At 42.9% G+C, this 19,842-nt stretch overlaps 5 non-coding genes across 5 annotated transcripts; 3 read left to right on the forward strand and 2 right to left on the reverse strand.

Annotated features, from left to right (window-relative positions):
* Positions 1-4,975: 4,975 nt before the first annotated feature.
* Positions 4,976-5,048, reverse strand: TRNAK-CUU (transfer RNA lysine (anticodon CUU)). Its single transcript has one exon. It is a non-coding gene; the product is annotated as a tRNA-Lys (tRNA).
* A 2,376-nt stretch (positions 5,049-7,424) lies between these two features.
* TRNAG-GCC (transfer RNA glycine (anticodon GCC)) lies at positions 7,425-7,495 on the forward strand. The gene has a single exon. It is a non-coding gene; the product is annotated as a tRNA-Gly (tRNA).
* Positions 7,496-11,146: 3,651 nt separating this feature from the next.
* On the forward strand, positions 11,147-11,217 carry TRNAG-GCC (transfer RNA glycine (anticodon GCC)). Its single transcript has one exon. It is a non-coding gene; the product is annotated as a tRNA-Gly (tRNA).
* Positions 11,218-18,425: 7,208 nt separating this feature from the next.
* Positions 18,426-18,498, reverse strand: TRNAK-CUU (transfer RNA lysine (anticodon CUU)). Its single transcript has one exon. It is a non-coding gene; the product is annotated as a tRNA-Lys (tRNA).
* Positions 18,499-18,654: 156 nt separating this feature from the next.
* On the forward strand, positions 18,655-18,725 carry TRNAG-GCC (transfer RNA glycine (anticodon GCC)). The gene has a single exon. It is a non-coding gene; the product is annotated as a tRNA-Gly (tRNA).
* Positions 18,726-19,842: the final 1,117 nt, after the last annotated feature.

A 19,842-nucleotide genomic window follows, 5' to 3' on the forward strand; every position in this document is an offset into this window, starting at 1 on the left:
TGGTATTTTTTGGTCACACGTGAGGCATTGCCGTACTCGGGAGAAATTGGGGCACAGATTTTGGGGTGCTTTGTCTCCTTCATTCCTTGTGAAAATAAAAAATTTTGAGCCAGAACTGCATTTTTGTGTAAAAAATTACATTTTTTTACACAAAAATGCAGATCTGGCTCAAAATTTTTCATTTTCACAAGGAATGAAGGAGACAAAGCACCCAAAATCTGTGCCCCAATTTCTCCCGAGTACGGCAATGCCTCATGTGTGACCAAAAAATACCAGTTGGGTGCATGGCAGGACTCAGAAGGGAAGGAGTGATTTTTGGATTTTGCAGCACAGATTCTGGTTGAATGACCCCCGAAACACCCATACAGTGGAACCCCCCCACAAGTGACCCCATTTTGCAAACTACACCCTTCAGGGAATTCATCAAGGGGTATAGTGTACATTTCAAACCCCCCGGGGTTTCACCAATTTTGATACAACTGAGCTGTGAAAATGAAAAATTTATTTTTTTCATTTTCACTGCCCAGTTGTATCAAAATTGGTGAAACCCCTGGGGGTTTGAAATGTACACTATACCCCTAGATGAATTCCCTGAAGGGTGTAGTTTGCAAAATGGGGTCACTTGTGGGGGGATTCCACTGTATTGGTGCTTCGGGGGTCTTGCTAATGCGACATAGCACCCACCATTCATTCCGCCACCAAAAATCACTCCTTCCCTTCTGAGTCCAGCCATGCACCCAACTGGTATTTTTTGGTCACACGTGAGGCATTGCCGTACTCGGGAGAAATTGGGGCACAGATTTTGGGGTGCTTTGTCTCCTTCATTCCTTGTGAAAATAAAAAATTTTGAGCCAGAACTGCATTTTTGTGTAAAAAATTACATTTTTTTACACAAAAATGCAGATCTGGCTCAAAATTTTTCATTTTCACAAGGAATGAAGGAGACAAAGCACCCCAAAATCTGTGCCCCAATTTCTCCCGAGTACGGCAATGCCTCATGTGTGACCAAAAAATACCAGTTGGGTGCATGGCAGGACTCAGAAGGGAAGGAGTGATTTTTGGATTTTGCAGCACAGATTCTGGTTGAATGACCCCCGAAACACCCATACAGTGGAACCCCCCCACAAGTGACCCCATTTTGCAAACTACACCCTTCAGGGAATTCATCAAGGGGTATAGTGTACATTTCAAACCCCCAGGGGTTTCACCAATTTTGATACAACTGAGCTGTGAAAATGAAAATTTTTTTTTTTCATTTTCACTGCCCAGTTGTACCACAATTGGTGAAACCCCTGGGGGTTTGAAATGTACACTATACCCCTAGATGAATTCCCTGAAGGGTGTAGTTTGCAAAATGGGGTCACTTGTGGGGGGGTACCTAACTTTTAGCATCTTATGGTGCCTAGAAACCTACATGGTTCCTAAAAAATAATCTCATAAAAAGGAGGCTCCAAAATCAAGTAGGTGCTCCTTCTATTATGAAGCCTGTGGTTTGGTCACCGTGCACACTAGGGCCACATATAGGATATTTATGAAAACCAAAGAATTGGGGGAATCAATTTTTAGTCACATTTCTCTAGTAAAATGTACTGTGTTCCTTAGAAAAATGTATTAAATTTGCAAATCTGCAAAAAAAATGAAATTTTGAAATTTCACCTACACTTTGTTTTAATTCCTGTGAAACACCTAAAGGGTTAACAAACTTCCAAAATGCTGTTTTGAATACTGTGAGGGGTGCAGTTTTTGAAATGGCATCATTTATGGGGGTGTCTCACATACAAGTCCCTCAAAGTCACATCAGAACTGAACTGGTCCCTAAAAAAATCAGTGTTTGAAATTTTCTTGAAAATTTGAGAATTTGCTATTCATATTTGAAGCCTCCTAGTGTCCAAAAAAATTAAAAGGAAGTTGAAATAATGATGGCAACATAAAGTAGACATATGGTCTATGTTAGTTATTAACTATTTTGAGTGGTATGATTATTTGTCTCACAAGCAGAAAATTTAACATTTTGCAAATCGCTAAATTTTCCATTTTTTCACGACATTTTGGTATTTTTCACAAAAAAACACAGACTGTATCGACCCAAATTTACCACTAATTTGAAGTACAATGTGTCACGAAAAAACAATCTCAAAATCACTGGGATAAGTAAAAGCAAAAAAAAGTTATCCCCACTTAAGTGAGACATGTCAGATTTGAAAAAAATGGCTCTGTCAGGAACGCAAAAACTAGCTCTGTCAGGAAGGGGTTAATATTGCGCGATGAACGAACACATGTATATGTAAAAAAGGAGTTAATGAATTGGGTAAAAATGGACTTAGACACATCACAATAGGAAGAGAAAAAGTTGATCATAAATATATATATATATATATTTTTTTTATTATTTGAGCACGAAAAGTTCCAGGTACTTCTGATAAACTCTTGATAGAATACTCGGAGGATTGACTTTATATCAGACTGTGTTAAATGTCCAATAACAGGCACTTAGCAAGGATAAGACAATAGCACCAAGACATAGCGACTAAAAAGGCATGCCCACCATAAATATTCTAACCTAATATATACTATGACCCACCACCATATGTATTACTCACCAATGCCCGTAGCCATACGAACTCTACCGGACTTGACTGACTTGCATGATGTAAATGTTATAAATGTATTGTATGTAAATTTGTCTTTCGTAACTTCTTTGTATTTCTATGTCAGCTCACATGCTCTTTTTGTCAGCTGTACGTGTAAGATTTTAAAAATATAAATAAAAAGAGTCTCATGCTCTACCGACTGAGTAAGCCAGGCTTGGTTACTGTGGTGTGACAAAAAGGCCACTCAAGCCAAGGAGTGCCCTACAAGCTATTAAAGTAGATCTAGGCTACCACATTCAGTACACTGAGATTCATGCTTGGTTTCACACATTGATGAAAATGGGTAAGTAACCATGCAGTAAAATGTGAAGCATTGGTTGTTCAGTGGTAGAATTCTCGCCTGCCACGCGAAAGGCCCGGGTTCGGTTCCTGGCCAATGCAGTACTCAAATTTTACTGAAATTATGGTATATTTTGTTAAAGAGTGACTGGCTCTTTGCATTTTGGTGGTGCAGGTATAGAATTCCACATACAATAAATTAATGGCAGAATCTTGTGGTTTAGTGGTAGAATTCCCACCTGCCAAGAGAGAGGTCTGGATCTGAAAAGGGAATAAACACCAAACAAATGTTGTACTAAAAGCATATGACTCTTAGCTTGGGAGTTTTATTTCTATTGACTAAGCTGGCCAGGCTTTGTTACAGTGTTGTAGCATCAAGGCAAGGCAACGCTTGCTCTTCAATCTACACTATTAAACCAAAGCAAAGTTTCCACATTCAGTAGATCCTGATATTCCTGCATGGTTTCACCCACTGATGTACACCTGAAACAGCGATATATTTTGTTAAAGAGTGCCTGGCTCTTTGCATTTTGGTGGTGCAGGTATAGAATTCAACATACAATGATTTAGTGGTAGAATCTTGTGGTTTAGTGGTAGAATTCTCGCCTGCCATGAGGGAGGCATGGATTTGAAAAGGGAATAAACACCACCCAATGTTGTGCTCAAAGCAAATGACTCTTAGATTTGGAGTCTTATTCGCTATTGACTCAGATAGCTAGGCTTTTTTACAGTGTTATGGCATCATGGCAAGGCAAGGATTGCCCTTCAATCTATAAAACCAAAGCAAGGTTTCCACATTTAGTAGATCCTGAGATTCCTGCTTGGTTTCACACACTGATGTACACCTCTTTTAAGTTTCAAATAAAACACGTTTGGTTGTGTAGTGACAGAGACATCACCTATAGAATTCTGGGAAAAAACACCGCCCAACGTGGGGCTCGAACCCACGACCCTGAGATTAAGAGTCTCATGCTCTACCAACTAAGCTAGCCAGGCTTGGTTACTGTGGTGTGACAAAAAGGCCACTCAAGCCAAGGAGTGCCCTAAAAGCTATTAAAGTAGATCTAGGCTACCACATTCAGTACACTGAGATTCATGCTTGGTTTCACACATTGATAAAAATGTGTAAGTAACCATGGTGTAAAATGTGAAGCATTGGTTGTTCAGTGGTAGAATTCTCGCCTGCCACGCGGGAGGCCCGGGGTTCGATTCACGGCCAATGCAGTATTCAAGTTTTACTGAAATTATGGTATATTTTGTTAAAGAGTGGCTGGCTCTTTGCATTTTGGTGGTGCAGGTATAGAATTCCACATACAATAAATTAGTCTTAGAATCTTGTGGTTTAGTGGTAGAATTCCAACCTGCCAAGAGAGAGGTCTGGATCTGAAAAGGGAATAAACACCAAACAAATGTTGTACTGAAAGCATACGACTCTTAGCTTAGGAGTTTTATTTTTTATTGACTAAGCTGGCCAGGCTTTGTTACAGTGTTGTGGCATCAAGGCAAGGCAAGGCTTGCCCTTCAATCTACACTATTAAACCAAAGCAAAGTTTCCACATTCAGTAGATCCTGATATTCCTGCATGGTTTCACCCACTGATGTACACCTGAAATAGCGATATATTTTGTTAAAGAGTGCCTGGCTCTTTGCATTTTGGTGGTGCAGGTATAGAATTCAACATACAATGATTTAGTGGTAGAATCTTGTGGTTTAGTGGTAGAATTCTCGCCTGCCATGAGGGAGGCATGGATCTGAAAAGGGAATAAACACAACCCAATGTTGTGCTCAAATCAAATGACTCTTAGATTTGGAGTCTTATTCGCTATTGACTCAGCTAGCTAGGCTTTTTTACAGTGTTATGGCATAATGGCAAGGCAAGGATTGCCCTTCAATCTATAAAACCAAAGCAAGGTTCCACATTTAGTAGATCCTGAGATTCCTGCTTGGTTTCACACACTGATGTACACCTCTTTTAAGTTTCAAATAAAACACGTTTGGTTGTGTAGTGACAGAGATCTCGCCTGTAGAATTCTGGGAAAAAACACCGCCCAACGTGGGGCTCGAACCCACGACCCTGAGATTAAGAGTCTCATGCTCTACCGACTGAGCTAGCCAGGCTTAGTTACTGTGGTGTGACAAAAAGGCCACTCAAGCCAAGGAGTGCCCTACAAGCTATTAAAGTAGATCTAGGCTACCACATTCAGTACACTGAGATTCATGCTTGGTTTCACACATTGATGAAAATGGGTAAGTAACCATGCAGTAAAATGTGAAGCATTGGTTCTTCAGTGGTAGAATTCTCGCCTGCCACGCGGGAGGCCCTGGTTCGATTCCCGGCCAATGCAGTACTCAAGTTTTACTGAAATTATGGTATATTTTGTTAAAGAGTGTCTGGCTCTTTGCATTTTGGTGGTGCAGGTATAGAATTCCACATACAATAAATTAATGTTAGAATCTTGTGGTTTAGTGGTAGAATTCCCACCTGCCAAGAGAGAGGTCTGGATCTGAAAAGGGAATAAACACCAAACAAATGTTGTACTAAAAGCATATGACTCTTAGCTTGGGAGTTTTATTTCTATTGACTTAGCTGGCCAGGCTTTGTTACAGTGTTGTAGCATCAAGGCAAGGCAACGCTTGCTCTTCAATCTACACTATTAAACCAAAGCAAAGTTTCCACATTCAGTAGATCCTGATATTACTGCATGGTTTCACCCACTGATGTACACCTGAAACAGCGATATATTTTGTTAAAGAGTGCCTGGCTCTTTGCATTTTGGTGGTGCAGGTATAGAATTCAACATACAATGATTTAGTGGTAGAATCTTGTGGTTTAGTGGTAGAATTCTCACCTGCCATGAGGGAGGCATGGATCTGAAAAGGGAATAAACACCACCCAATGTTGTGCTCAAAGCAAATGACTCTTAGATTTGGAGTCTTATTCGCTATTGACTCAGATAGCTATGCTTTTTTACAGTGTTATGGCATCATGGCAAGGCAAGGATTGCCCTTCAATCTATAAAACCAAAGCAAGGTTTCCACATTTAGTAGATCCTGAGATTCCTGCTTGGTTTCACACACTGATGTACACCTCTTTTAAGTTTCAAATAAAACACGTTTGGTTGTGTAGTGACAGAGATCTCGCCTGTAGAATTCTGGGAAAAAACACCGGCCAACGTGGGGCTCGAACCCACGACCCTGAGATTAAGAGTCTCATGCTCTACCGACTGAGCTAGCCAGGCTTGGTTACTGTTGTGTGACAAAAAGGCCACTCAAGCCAAGGAGTGCCCTACAAGCTATTAAAGTAGATCTAGGCTACCACATTCAGTACACTGAGATGCATGCTTGGTTTCACACATTGAGGAAAATGGGTAAGTAACCTTGAAGTAAAATGTGAAGCATTGGTTGTTCAGTGGTAGAATTCTTGCCTGCCATGCGGGAGGCCCGGGTTCGATTCCCGGCCAATGCAGTACTCAAGTTTTACTGAAATTATGGTATATTTTGTTAAAGAGTGGCTGGCTCTTTGCATTTTGGTGGTGCAGGTATAGAATTCCACATACAATAAATTAATGGTAGAATCTTGTGGTTTAGTGGTAGAATTCCCACCTGCCAAGAGAGAGGTCTGGATCTGAAAAGGGAATAAACACCAAACAAATGTTGTACTAAAAGCATATGACTCTTAGCTTGGGAGTTTTATTTCTATTGACTAAGCTGGCCAGGCTTTGTTACAGTGTTGTAGCATCAAGGCAAGGCAACGCTTGCTCTTCAATCTACACTATTAAACCAAAGCAAAGTTTCCACATTCAGTAGATCCTGATATTCCTGCATGGTTTCACCCACTGATGTACACCTGAAACAGCGATATATTTTGTTAAATAGTGCCTGGCTCTTTGCATTTTGGTGGTGCAGGTATAGAATTCAACATACAATGATTTAGTGGTAGAATCTTGTGGTTTAGTGGTAGAATTCTCGCCTGCCATGAGGGAGGCATGGATCTGAAAAGGGAATAAACACCACCCAATGTTGTGCTCAAAGCAAATGACTCAGATTTGGAGTCTTATTCGCTATTGACTCAGCTAGCTAGGCTTTTTTACAGTGTTATGGCATCATGGCAAGGCAAGGATTGCCCTTCAACCTATAAAACCAAAGCAAGGTTTCCACATTCAGTAGATCCTGAGATTCCTGCTTGGTATCACACACTGATGTACACCTCTTTTAAGTTTCAAATAAAACATGTTTGGTTGTGTAGTGACAGAGACCTCGCCTGTAGAATTCTGGGAAAAAACACTGCCCAACGTGGGGCTCGAATCCACGACCCTGAGATTAAGAGTCTTATGCTCTACCGACTGAGCTAGCCAGGCTTGGTTACTGTGGTGTGACAAAAAGGCCACTCAAGCCAAGGAGTGCCCTACAAGCTATTAAAGTAGATCTAGGCTACCACATTCAGTACACTGAGATTCATGCTTGGTTTCACACATTGATAAAGTAAAATGTGAAGCATTGGTTGTTCAGTGGTAGAATTCTCGCCTGCCACGCGGGAGGCCCGGGTTCGATTCCCGGCCAATGCAGTACTCAAGTTTTACTGAAATTATGGTATATTTTGTTAAAGAGTGGCTGGCTCTTTGCATTTTGGTGGTGCAGGTATAGAATTCCACATACAATAAATTAGTCTTAGAATCTTGTGGTTTAGTGGTAGAATTCCCACCTGCCAAGAGAGAGGTCTGGATCTAAAAAGGGAATAAATACCAAACAAATGTTGTACTGAAAGCATAGGACTCTTAGCTTGGGAGTTTTATTTCTATTGACTAAGCTGGACAGGCTTTGTTACAGTGTTGTGGCACAGTAATGTGTAAGTAACCATGGTGTAAAATGTGAAGCATTGGTTGTTCAGTGGTAGAATTCTCGCCTGCCACGCGGGATGCCCGGGGTTCGATTCCCGGCCAATGCAGTACTCAAGTTTTACTGAAATGATGGTATATTTTGTTAAAGAGTGGCTGGCTCTTTGCATTTTGGTGGTGCAGGTATAGAATTCCACATACAATAAATTAGTCTTAGAATATTGTAGTTTAGTGGTAGAATTCCCACCTGCCAAGAGAGAGGTCTGGATCTGAAAAGGGAATAAACACCAAACAAATGTTGTACTGAAAGCATATGACTCTTAGCTTGGGAGTTTTATTTCTATTGACTAAGCTGGCCAGGCTTTGTTACAGTGTTGTGGCAACAAGGCAAGGCAAGGCTTGTCCTTCAATCTACACTATTAAACCAAAGCAAAGTTTCCACATTCAGTAGATCCTGATATTCCTGCATGGTTTCACCCACTTATGTACACCTGAAACAGCGATATATTTTGTTAAAGAGTGCCTGGCTCTTTGCATTTTGGTGGTGCAGGTATAGAATTCACATTACAATGATTTAGTGGTAGAATCTTGTGGTTTAGTGGTAGAATCCTCGCCTGCCATGAGGGAGGCATGGATCTGAAAAGGGAATAAACACCACCCAATGTTGTGCTCAAAGCAAATGACTCTTAGATTTGGAGTCTTATTCGCTATTGACTTAGCTAGCTAGGATTTTTTACAGTGTTATGGCATAATGGCAAGGCAAGGATTGCCCTTTAATCTATAAAACCAAAGCAAGGTTCCACATTTAGTAGATCCTGAGATTCCTGCATGGTTTCACACACTGATGTACACCTCTTTTAAGTTTCAAATAAAACACGTTTGGTTGTGTAGTGACAGAGATCTCGCCTGTAGAATTCTGGGAAAAAACACCTCCCAACGTGGGGCTCAAACCGACGACCCTGAGATTAAGAGTCTCATGCTGTACCGACTGAGCTAGCCAGGATTGGTTACTGTGGTGTGACATAAAGGCCACTCAAGCCAAGGAGTGCCCTACAAGCTATTAAAGTAGATCTAGGCTACCACATTCAGTACACTGAGATTCATGCTTGGTTTCACACATTGATGAAAATGTGGTAGTAACCATGAAGTATAATGTGAAGCATTGGTTGTTCAGTGGTAGAATTCTCGCCTGCCACGCGGGAGGCCCGGGTTAGATTCCCGGCCAATGCAGTACTCAAGTTTTACTGAAATTATGGTATATTTTGTTAAAGAGTGTCTGGCTCTTTGCATTTTGGTGGTGCAGGTATAGAATTCCACATACAATAAATTAGTGGTAGAATCTTGTGGTTTAGTGGTAGAATTCCCACCTGCCAAGAGAGAGGTCTGGATCTGAAAAGGGAATAAACACCAAACAAATGTTGTACTAAAAGCATATGACTCTTAGCTTGGGAGTTTTATTTCTATTGACTAAGCTGGCCAGGCTTTGTTACAGTGTTGTAGCATCAAGGCAAGGCAACGCTTGCTCTTCAATCTACACTATTAAAACAAAGCAAAGTTTCCACATTCAGTAGATCCTGATATTCCTGCATGGTTTCACCCACTGATGTACACCTGAAACAGCTATATATTTTGTTAAAGAGTGCCTGGCTCTTTGCATTTTGGTGGTGCAGGTATAGAATTCAACATGCAATGATTTAGTGGTAGAATCTTGTGGTTTAGTGGTAGAATTCTCGCCTGCCATGAGGGAGGCATGGATCTGAAAAGGGAATAAACACCACCCAATGTTGTGCTCAAAGCAAATGACTCTTAGATTTGGAGTCTTATTCGCTATTGACTTAGATAGCTAGGCTTTTTTACAGTGTTATGGTATCATGGCAAGGCAAGGATTGCCCTTCAACCTATAAAACCAAAGCAAGGTTTCCAGATTTAGTAGATCCTGAGATTCCTGCTTGGTTTCACACACTGATGTACACCTCTTTTAAGTTTCAAATAAAACACGTTTGGTTGTGTAGTGACAGAGATCTCGCCTGTAGAATTCTTGGAAAAAACACCGCCCAACGTGAGGCTCGAACCCCCGACCCTGAGATTAAGAGTCTCATGCTCTACCGACTGAGCTAGCCTGGCTTTGTTACTGTGATGTGACAAAAAGGCCACTCAAGCCAAGGAGTGCCCTACAAGCTATTAAAGTAGATCTAGGCCACCACATTCAGTACACTGAGATGCATGCTTGGTTTCACACATTGAGGAAAATGGGTAAGTAACTGTGAAGTAAAATGTGAAGCATTGGTTGTTCAGTGGTAGAATTCTCGCCTGCCACGCGGGAGGCCCGGGTTCGATTCCAGGCCAATGCAGTACTCAAGTTTTACTGAAATTATGGTATATTTTGTTAAAGAGTGGCTGGCTCTTTGCATTTTGGTGGTGCAGGTATAGAATTCCACATACAATAAATTAATGGTAGAATCTTGTGGTTTAGTGGTAGAATTCCCACCTGCCAAGAGAGAGGTCTGGATCTGAAAAGGGAATAAACACCAAACAAATGTTGTACTAAAAGCATATGACTCTTAGCTTGGGAGTTTTATTTCTATTGACTAAGCTGGCCAGGCTTTGTTACAGTGTTGTAGCATCAAGGCAAGGCAACGCTTGCTCTTCAATCTACACTATTAAACCAAAGCAAAGTTTCCACATTCAGTAGATCCTGATATTCCTGCATGGTTTCACCCACTGATGTACACCTGAAACAGCGATACATTTTGTTAAATAGTGCCTGGCTCTTTGCATTTTGGTGGTGCAGGTATAGAATTCAACATACAATGATTTAGTGGTAGAATGTTGTGGTTTAGTGGTAGAATTCTCGCCTGCCATGAGGGAGGCATGGATCTGAAAAGGGAATAAACACCACCCAATGTTGTGCTCAAAGCAAATGACTCTTAGATTTGGAGTCTTATTCGCTATTGACTCAGATAGCTAGGCTTTTTTACAGTGTTATGGCATCATGGCAAGGCAAGGATTGCCCTTCAACCTATAAAACCAAAGCAAGGTTTCCACATTCAGTAGATCCTGAGATTCCTGCTTGGTATCACACACTGATGTACACCTCTTTTAAGTTTCAAATAAAACATGTTTGGTTGTGTAGTGACAGAGACCTCGCCTGTAGAATTCTGGGAAAAAACACTGCCCAACGTGGGGCTCGAATCCACGACCCTGAGATTAAGAGTCTTATGCTCTACCGACTGAGCTAGCCAGGCTTGGTTACTGTGGTGTGACAAAAAGGCCACTCAAGCCAAGGAGTGCCCTACAAGCTATTAAAGTAGATCTAGGCTACCACATTCAGTACACTGAGATTCATGCTTGGTTTCACACATTGATAAAGTAAAATGTGAAGCATTGGTTGTTCAGTGGTAGAATTCTCGCCTGCCACGCGGGAGGCCCGGGTTCGATTCCCGGCCAATGCAGTACTCAAGTTTTACTGAAATTATGGTATATTTTGTTAAAGAGTGGCTGGCTCTTTGCATTTTGGTGGTGCAGGTATAGAATTCCACATACAATAAATTAGTCTTAGAATCTTGTGGTTTAGTGGTAGAATTCCCACCTGCCAAGAGAGAGGTCTGGATCTAAAAAGGGAATAAATACCAAACAAATGTTGTACTGAAAGCATAGGACTCTTAGCTTGGGAGTTTTATTTCTATTGACTAAGCTGGACAGGCTTTGTTACAGTGTTGTGGCACAGTAATGTGTAAGTAACCATGGTGTAAAATGTGAAGCATTGGTTGTTCAGTGGTAGAATTCTCGCCTGCCACGCGGGATGCCCGGGGTTCGATTCCCGGCCAATGCAGTACTCAAGTTTTACTGAAATTATGGTATATTTTGTTAAAGAGTGGCTGGCTCTTTGCATTTTGGTGGTGCAGGTATAGAATTCCACATACAATAAATTAGTCTTAGAATATTGTAGTTTAGTGGTAGAATTCCCACCTGCCAAGAGAGAGGTCTGGATCTGAAAAGGGAATAAACACCAAACAAATGTTGTACTGAAAGCATATGACTCTTAGCTTGGGAGTTTTATTTCTATTGACTAAGCTGGCCAGGCTTTGTTACAGTGTTGTGGCAACAAGGCAAGGCAAGGCTTGTCCTTCAATCTACACTATTAAACCAAAGCAAAGTTTCCACATTCAGTAGATCCTGATATTCCTGCATGGTTTCACCCACTTATGTACACCTGAAACAGCGATATATTTTGTTAAAGAGTGCCTGGCTCTTTGCATTTTGGTGGTGCAGGTATAGAATTCACATTACAATGATTTAGTGGTAGAATCTTGTGGTTTAGTGGTAGAATCCTCGCCTGCCATGAGGGAGGCATGGATCTGAAAAGGGAATAAACACCACCCAATGTTGTGCTCAAAGCAAATGACTCTTAGATTTGGAGTCTTATTCGCTATTGACTTAGCTAGCTAGGATTTTTTACAGTGTTATGGCATAATGGCAAGGCAAGGATTGCCCTTTAATCTATAAAACCAAAGCAAGGTTCCACATTTAGTAGATCCTGAGATTCCTGCATGGTTTCACACACTGATGTACACCTCTTTTAAGTTTCAAATAAAACACGTTTGGTTGTGTAGTGACAGAGATCTCGCCTGTAGAATTCTGGGAAAAAACACCTCCCAACGTGGGGCTCAAACCGACGACCCTGAGATTAAGAGTCTCATGCTGTACCGACTGAGCTAGTCAGGATTGGTTACTGTGGTGTGACATAAAGGCCACTCAAGCCAAGGAGTGCCCTACAAGCTATTAAAGTAGATCTAGGCTACCACATTCAGTACACTGAGATTCATGCTTGGTTTCACACATTGATGAAAATGTGGTAGTAACCATGAAGTATAATGTGAAGCATTGGTTGTTCAGTGGTAGAATTCTCGCCTGCCACGCGGGAGGCCCGGGTTAGATTCCCGGCCAATGCAGTACTCAAGTTTTACTGAAATTATGGTATATTTTGTTAAAGAGTGTCTGGCTCTTTGCATTTTGGTGGTGCAGGTATAGAATTCCACATACAATAAATTAGTGGTAGAATCTTGTGGTTTAGTGGTAGAATTCCCACCTGCCAAGAGAGAGGTCTGGATCTGAAAAGGGAATAAACACCAAACAAATGTTGTACTAAAAGCATATGACTCTTAGCTTGGGAGTTTTATTTCTATTGACTAAGCTGGCCAGGCTTTGTTACAGTGTTGTAGCATCAAGGCAAGGCAACGCTTGCTCTTCAATCTACACTATTAAAACAAAGCAAAGTTTCCACATTCAGTAGATCCTGATATTCCTGCATGGTTTCACCCACTGATGTACACCTGAAACAGCTATATATTTTGTTAAAGAGTGCCTGGCTCTTTGCATTTTGGTGGTGCAGGTATAGAATTCAACATGCAATGATTTAGTGGTAGAATCTTGTGGTTTAGTGGTAGAATTCTCGCCTGCCATGAGGGAGGCATGGATCTGAAAAGGGAATAAACACCACCCAATGTTGTGCTCAAAGCAAATGACTCTTAGATTTGGAGTCTTATTCGCTATTGACTTAGATAGCTAGGCTTTTTTACAGTGTTATGGTATCATGGCAAGGCAAGGATTGCCCTTCAACCTATAAAACCAAAGCAAGGTTTCCAGATTTAGTAGATCCTGAGATTCCTGCTTGGTTTCACACACTGATGTACACCTCTTTTAAGTTTCAAATAAAACACGTTTGGTTGTGTAGTGACAGAGATCTCGCCTGTAGAATTCTTGGAAAAAACACCGCCCAACGTGAGGCTCGAACCCCCGACCCTGAGATTAAGAGTCTCATGCTCTACCGACTGAGCTAGCCTGGCTTTGTTACTGTGATGTGACAAAAAGGCCACTCAAGCCAAGGAGTGCCCTACAAGCTATTAAAGTAGATCTAGGCCACCACATTCAGTACACTGAGATGCATGCTTGGTTTCACACATTGAGGAAAATGGGTAAGTAACTGTGAAGTAAAATGTGAAGCATTGGTTGTTCAGTGGTAGAATTCTCGCCTGCCACGCGGGAGGCCCGGGTTCGATTCCAGGCCAATGCAGTACTCAAGTTTTACTGAAATTATGGTATATTTTGTTAAAGAGTGGCTGGCTCTTTGCATTTTGGTGGTGCAGGTATAGAATTCCACATACAATAAATTAATGGTAGAATCTTGTGGTTTAGTGGTAGAATTCCCACCTGCCAAGAGAGAGGTCTGGATCTGAAAAGGGAATAAACACCAAACAAATGTTGTACTAAAAGCATATGACTCTTAGCTTGGGAGTTTTATTTCTATTGACTAAGCTGGCCAGGCTTTGTTACAGTGTTGTAGCATCAAGGCAAGGCAACGCTTGCTCTTCAATCTACACTATTAAACCAAAGCAAAGTTTCCACATTCAGTAGATCCTGATATTCCTGCATGGTTTCACCCACTGATGTACACCTGAAACAGCGATACATTTTGTTAAATAGTGCCTGGCTCTTTGCATTTTGGTGGTGCAGGTATAGAATTCAACATACAATGATTTAGTGGTAGAATGTTGTGGTTTAGTGGTAGAATTCTCGCCTGCCATGAGGGAGGCATGGATCTGAAAAGGGAATTAACACCACCCAATGTTGTGCTCAAAGCAAATGACTCTTAGATTTGGAGTCTTATTCGCTATTGACTCAGATAGCTAGGCTTTTTTACAGTGTTATGGCATCATGGCAAGGCAAGGACTGCCCTTCAATCTATAAAACCAAAGCAAGGTTTCCACATTTAGTAGATCCTGAGATTCCTGCTTGGTTTCACACACTGATGTACACCTCTTTTAAGTTTCAAATAAAACACGTTTTGTTGTGTAGTGACAGAGATCTCGCCTGTAGAATTCTGGGAAAAAACACCGCCCAACGTGGGGCTCGAACCCACGACCCTGAGATTAAGAGTCTCATGCTCTACCGACTGAGCTTGGTTACTGTGGTATGACAAATAGGCCACTCACAGTGGACAGGAAGCCAACAGATGAGCGGAAGAACCGCAGTACATGCAAAGATTCTCACGGCGTCTACGGGACTTTTCCTCCACGGAAAGCCGAGAGCGGTTGATCTGCATGGGTTCGTCTGGTGGTGTGGTTGTGGAAGGCCCAGATCTAGGAACAGGAACAGCGTTGGTGGTGAGACGAGGGTGGAGACGATCGGAGCGATTTCTCTCTAGTTGACGCTCCTGCATCCGTAGATCTACTTTGTTGCACAAGGAGATGAGTTCAGCTAAAGTAGCAGGAGAGTCATGGGTAGTTAATTCGTCCTTGATATGACCTGCCAGCCCATTCCAGAAGGCGGAGACGAGAGCCTCTTCGTTCCACTTTAATTCCGAAGCCAGAGTCTGGAACTGCACAGCATATTGTCCCACTGAACGACTACCCTGGCGAATCCTCAGGATCTCAGTAGCGGCAGACGACACTCTGCCAGGTTCGTCGAAGATGCGACGGAAAGAGGTAATAAAAGCTTCATAGTCATTGAGCAGGGGATCAGCACGTTCCCAGAGAGGGGACACCCAGTCCAAAGCCGACCCTGCCAGGAGAGACACAATATAAGCCACCTTTGCCTTGGAAGTAGGAAAGTGAGAAGACTGTAAGGTGAAATGCACATCGCATTGGTTCAGAAACCCACGGCATCCTTTCGGAGAACCATCATATTTGCTGGGGGTTGGTAATTGCATGTGATGAGGAACTATTGGTCCAGGTGTAGAAACAGGGACTGGAACCTCTGGAGCTGAAGCCACAGAAACTGAGGGAGCTGTCTGGGGCGGAGCCAAGACCTGAAGGAATTGAGCCACTTGACGTTGGGTAGCCTCCACTTGCTCCAGACGAGCCATGATGCTGTGAAGTGCGTCCGCCATGGAAGCCTGTTCTTCACCCGACTCCATCGGGTCAGTACAGACTGTCACAACTGAAGGGCTGGATGAAGTCGTGTGGTGTGTAGCAACCGGAGACGGACCAGAGGAGGAAGGATTAAATCGTGCAGGTTTAATAATAGAATTCATAAATGAAATAATACACACTTGAATACTTTCTTAAAGTGGCAGTTAGTGGTAATAAGAATTGAGCCAGCACGGCACTTTGAAAGAAGAAAAAGTTCATTGAAACAATAACAGTTCACGTACTGCGGACAGCAGGCTGGGGTCTTGAGAAATGAAGAAATCCGGAAAGAGAATGTACTTGATGGTAATGAGGGATCCTTGAAGACTGAAAGAAGCTGGATGATGACAGAAGAATAGGAAGTTGCTTGGAAGCAGACGGCTTGAAGGGCTTAGGCCAGGAAGCTCAGGGATGCAGGCAGAGACCAGACTGTGGAGAGAACTGGCAGCGATGGGGTTAAGCTGAATCGAGTCCAACACAGAGCACTGAAGCAAGGCACCAAGTCAGGAGAGGTGAGTCAGAGAGCTGGAGTCAGCTAAGAGCTGTGAACGCCTCTGGAGACTCTTTGTACTGACACTGAACAGGCCTAGGCAGATCCCTTATATCCCTAGAGGGCGGCTGCCATTGGCTGTCAGGTCAGTATGGGTGGAAAACTCAGACAAGGACCAATCTGCTATTTGCCCTTAACCAAGATGGCGGCGCCGGCCTCCCGGCACCCCTACAGCACATACCGCTACACTTGCCGGTGTCCCACGCTGCCTGCTGCCCACCAGACTGCCGTTGCCTGCTGCCGCTGAACTGGAGACCACTACACGCTAGCCGACGGCGGGCGCGAACGGGTGAGTAGGAAGCCCGCCGCGCACCGCCGCGGCTGAGTGTGACAGCTGGCCAGGCTTTGTTACAGTATTGTGGCATCAAGGCAAGGCAAGGCTTGTCCTTCAATCTACACTATTAAACCAAAGCAAAGTTTCCACATTCAGTAGATCCTGATATTCCTGCATGGTTTCACCCACTGATGTACACCTGAAACAGCGATATATTTTGTTAAAGAGTGCCTGGCTCTTTGCATTTTGGTGGTGCAGGTATAGAATTCAACATACAATGATTTAGTGGTAGAATCTTGTGGTTTAGTGGTAGAATTCTCGCCTGCCATGAGGGAGGCATGGATCTGAAAAGCGAATAAACACCAACCAATGTTGTGCTCAAAGCAAATGACTCAGATTTGGAGTCTTATTCGCTATTGACTCAGCTAGCTAGGCTTTTTTACAGTGTTATGGCATCATGGCAAGGCAAGGATTGCCCTTCAACCTATAAAACCAAAGCAATGTTTCCACATTAAGTAGATCCTGAGATTCCTGCTTGGTTTCACACACTGATGTACACCTCTTTTAAGTTTCAAATAAAACACGTTTGGTTGTGTAGTGACAGAGACCTCACCTGTAGAATTCTGGGAAAAAACACCGCCCAACGTGGGGCTCGAACCCACGACCCTGAGATTAAGAGTCTCATGCTCTACCGATTGAGATAGCCAGGCTTCACACACTAATGTACACCTCTTTTAAGTTTCAAATAAAACACGTTTGGTTGTGTAGTGACAGAGATCTAGCCTGTAGAATTCGGGGAAAAAAACCCACCCAACGTGGGGCTCGAACCCACGACCCTGAGATTAAGAGTCTCATGCTCTACCGACTGAGCTAGCCAGGCGTGGTTACTGTGGTGTGACAAAAAGGCCACTCAAGCCAAGGAGTGCCCTACAAGCTATTAAAGTAGATCTAGGCTACCACATTCAGTACACTGAGATTCATTCTTGGTTTCACACATTGATAAAAATGTGTAAGTAACCATGGTGTAAAATGTGAAGCATTGGTTGTTCAGTGGTAGAATTCTCGCCTGCCACGCGGGAGGCCCAGGGTTCGATTCCCGGCCAATGCAGTACTCAAGTTTTACTGAAATTATGGTATATTTTGTTAAAGTTTGGCTGGCTCTTTGCATTTTGGTGGTGCAGGTATAGAATTCCACATACAATAAATTAATGGTAGAATCTTGTGGTTTAGTGGTAGAATTCCCACCTGCCAAGAGAGAGGTCTGGATCTGAAAAGGGAATAAACACCAAACAAATGTTGTACTAAAAGCATATGACTCTTAGCTTGGGAGTTTTATTTCTATTGACTAAGCTGGCCAGGCTTTGTTACAGTGTTGTAGCATCAAGGCAAGGCAACGCTTGCTCTTCAATCTACACTATTAAACCAAAGCAAAGTTTCCACATTCAGTAGATCCTGATATTCCTGCATGGTTTCACCCACTGATGTACACCTGAAACAGCGATACATTTTGTTAAATAGTGCCTGGCTCTTTGCATTTTGGTGGTGCAGGTATAGAATTCAACATACAATGATTTAGTGGTAGAATGTTGTGGTTTAGTGGTAGAATTCTCGCCTGCCATGAGGGAGGCATGGATCTGAAAAGGGAATAAACACCACCCAATGTTGTGCTCAAAGCAAATGACTCTTAGATTTGGAGTCTTATTCGCTATTGACTCAGATAGCTAGGCTTTTTTACAGTGTTATGGCATCATGGCAAGGCAAGGACTGCCCTTCAATCTATAAAACCAAAGCAAGGTTTCCACATTTAGTAGATCCTGAGATTCCTGCTTGGTTTCACACACTGATGTACACCTCTTTTAAGTTTCAAATAAAACACGTTTGGTTGTGTAGTGACAGAGATCTCGCCTGTAGAATTCTGGGAAAAAACATCGCCCAACGTGGGGCTCGAACCCACGACCATGAGATTAAGAGTCTCATGCTCTACCGACTGAGCTAGCCAGGCTTGGTTACTGTGATGTGACAAAAAGGCCACTCAAGCCAAGGAGTGCCCTACAAGCTATTAAAGTAGATCTAGGCTACCACATTCAGTACACTGAGATTCATGCTTGGTTTCACACATTGAGGAAAATGGGTAAGTAACCATGCAGTAAAATGTGAAGCATTGGTTGTTCAGTGGTAGAATTCTCGCCTGCCACGCGGGAGGCCCGGGTTCGATTCCCGGCCAATGCAGTACTCAAGTTTTACTGAAATTATGGTATATTTTGTTAAAGAGTGTCTGGCTCTTTGCATTTTGGTGGTGCAGGTATAGAATTCCACATACAATAAATTAGTCTTAGAATCTTGTGGTTTAGTGGTAGAATTCCCACCTGCCATCCTGAGATTCGTGCTTGGTTTCACACACTGATGTACACCTCTTTTAAGTTTCAAATAAAACACGTTTTGTTGTGTAGTGACAGAGATCTCGCCTGTAGAATTCTGGGAAAAAACACCGCCCAACGTGGGGCTCGAACCCACGACCCTGAGATTAAGAGTCTCATGCTCTACCGACTGAGCTTGGTTACTGTGGTATGACAAATAGGCCACTCACAGTGGACAGGAAGCCAACAGATGAGCGGAAGAACGGAAGAACCGCAGTACATGCAAAGATTCTCACGGCGTCTACGGGACTTTTCCTCCACGGAAAGCCGTGGTTGTGGAAGGCCCAGATCTAGGAACAGGAACAGCGTTGGTGGTGAGACGAGGGCGGAGACGATCGGAGCGATTTCTCTCTAGTTGACGCTCCTGCATCCGTAGATCTACTTTGTTGCACAAGGAGATGAGTTCAGCCAAAGTAGCAGGAGAGTCATGGGTAGTTAATTCGTCCTTGATACGACCTGCCAGCCCATTCCAGAAGGCGGAGACGAGAGCCTCTTCGTTCCACTTTAATTCCGAAGCCAGAGTCTGGAACTGCACAGCATATTGTCCCACTGAACGACTACCCTGGCGAATCCTCAGGATCTCAGTAGCGGCAGACGACACTCTGCCAGGTTCGTCGAAGATGCGATGGAAAGAGGTAATAAAAGCTTCATAATCATTGAGCAGGGGATCAGCACGTTCCCAGAGAGGGGACACCCAGTCCAAAGCCGACCCTGCCAGGAGAGACACAATATAAGCCACCTTTGCCTTGGAAGTAGGAAAGTGAGAAGACTGGAAGGTGAAATGCACATCGCATTGGTTCAGAAACCCACGGCATCCTTTCGGAGAACCATCATATTTGCTGGGGGTTGGTAATTGCATGTGATGAGGAACTATTGGTCCAGGTGTAGAAACAGGGACTGGAACCTCTGGAGCTGAAGCCACAGAAACT

This window comes from Crinia signifera, chromosome 3 (assembly GCF_055691185.1).
Source record: "Crinia signifera chromosome 3, ASM5569118v1, whole genome shotgun sequence".
Lineage (NCBI taxonomy): Eukaryota > Metazoa > Chordata > Amphibia > Anura > Myobatrachidae > Crinia > Crinia signifera.